Source organism: Apis dorsata, unplaced genomic scaffold (genome assembly GCF_000469605.1).
Source record: "Apis dorsata unplaced genomic scaffold, Apis dorsata 1.3 scaffold_645, whole genome shotgun sequence".
NCBI lineage: Eukaryota > Metazoa > Arthropoda > Insecta > Hymenoptera > Apidae > Apis > Apis dorsata.
Window position 1 is genome coordinate 181,393 of NW_006263836.1, and position 1,717 is coordinate 183,109.

Consider the following 1,717-nt stretch of genomic DNA (forward strand, 5'->3'; position numbering starts at 1 on the left):
TCTCGCATTTCGCCTTGCGCGACGAGCATGCTCGATCCACGAACATACACACAAACGACCACGATCGAAAGTCGAATCTCTGGTCTGGGGGTGAGATCGCACGAAATCGCGGGGAATATCACGGGGGAAGCAACGCCTCGTGACAGGAGGCGTTGAAATTCTCGGTGGCACAAACCGACTACGACGACGACGACGACGACGACGAATCGATTGTCGCGATCGAGACGGGCGATTACGCGGCCCCACTGTATTTCGATCACGTAACACGGACAATCGTGCAAATCGTGCGATCATCCAATTACGCGGCTCTATTTATCAATTAATATTCAAGGCGTGAAGTAAAAGGGAGGATACAATCGCGCCTGCATTGTCAACGGACAACGAGCATCCTCTGTTCCTCTCCCCTTTCCCCTCCTGGCTCAAGACGGCCAGCTCGTAAATCCACCCCTGTCGTAATTACCAGGACACAGTGGTACGAGGTCCGTTGATCGCGATGCTGCCAACGCTTTCATATCCGGTGCTGATTTATTAAGCCGCTTTCATCCTTGGAGGCTCGCGTGCCGGGCCATCGTAATTAAATCGTGGTTCGCCCCATTCCAGAAATTGGCGTTTCGATTCTCCCCCCTCTCTCTCTCTCTCTCTCTCTTTCCTCTTGAATTTTCTCTCTTCTTCCTTTTCTTCTATCTTCTAATGTCGGTGTGTCGGGGTAATATCGTTACGATTACGTAAATACGAGCGGATTTACTATTCCATCAAATTCGAAGCGGGGAAAAGGCCGAGTTGGGAAAATACACACCGAGGGTAACGAAACACAAGGGTTATCTCATTTCCATTCGTTTCACATTTTCCTCGGGTTTCTGCGGTTTTCGAAAAAAATCGAAAACGGTGGAGAAAGGTAGGAGGAGAAGGTGGTGGACGATTTTCAAAGATTCAACGGGCGACGAGCAATTATTCGGCGTCGCGTGCTCGTGACGCGCGTAAACGCAATCGCCGCGTCACGGCTCGCTCCCCGTGTGCGGTTAACAAGTTATCCGCGTGGCCCGGCCGGCCATTGAATAATGTAGAATTTAATTTCGTCCCGGTTTCCCCCGTCGTCGTCATCGAGCCACCGGCGTTGATTCGCGCCGTGAAACATTTAGCGGCCGTGAAATTTCCCATGCGACCTGCCGCTACGAGAGACCTGCCGCTACGAGAGACCCGCCGCCACGCCATGCTATTCCACGCCACAGTGCCGTAGTATTTGTCGATGGACCGAGGAGAACACGTGCGCTCTTTCCGCGATTCGTGCCTCGAATTTAGGAGGGCCGGGGTTCGAGGCGAAGACAAGGGAGGGAAGGGACGAGAGAGGAAGAAAGAAAAAAAGAAGAAGGGCGAATGTCCGACTGTTGGAAGATGGGAGGGAGGGAGGAGAGTGGGTATAGAGTGTCGGTGAAGAAGAGACAAGGGTAGCAGGTTGAAAGAGGGTACGTGGAAAAACGCCAGTTTACGGATTAACGGGGGTGTTGCAACGACGATGCACTCGCCGGATATCCAAGCGTCCGGACAGCTCGTGAGATATTCAACGGACCGAATATCCGGCCAGATTATACGATTTTCCTTTTTTGTCACCGTGTCCCTTTCTCCGACCCTCCGTGTCTCCCTATTTTTTGTCTCTTTCGTCTCGATTTATTTCCCTTTACTTTCTCTCTCTCTCTCTCTCTCTCTCTCTCTCTCTCTC

The 1,717-nt window shown here is 52.0% G+C and overlaps 1 protein-coding gene across 1 annotated transcript in view; it reads right to left on the minus strand.

Annotated features, from left to right (window-relative positions):
• The window catches only part of LOC102672082 (UDP-glucuronosyltransferase 1-3-like), a 23,991-nt gene that overhangs the window by 15,226 nt on the left and 7,048 nt on the right, over window positions 1-1,717 (minus strand). The window lies entirely within an intron of this gene.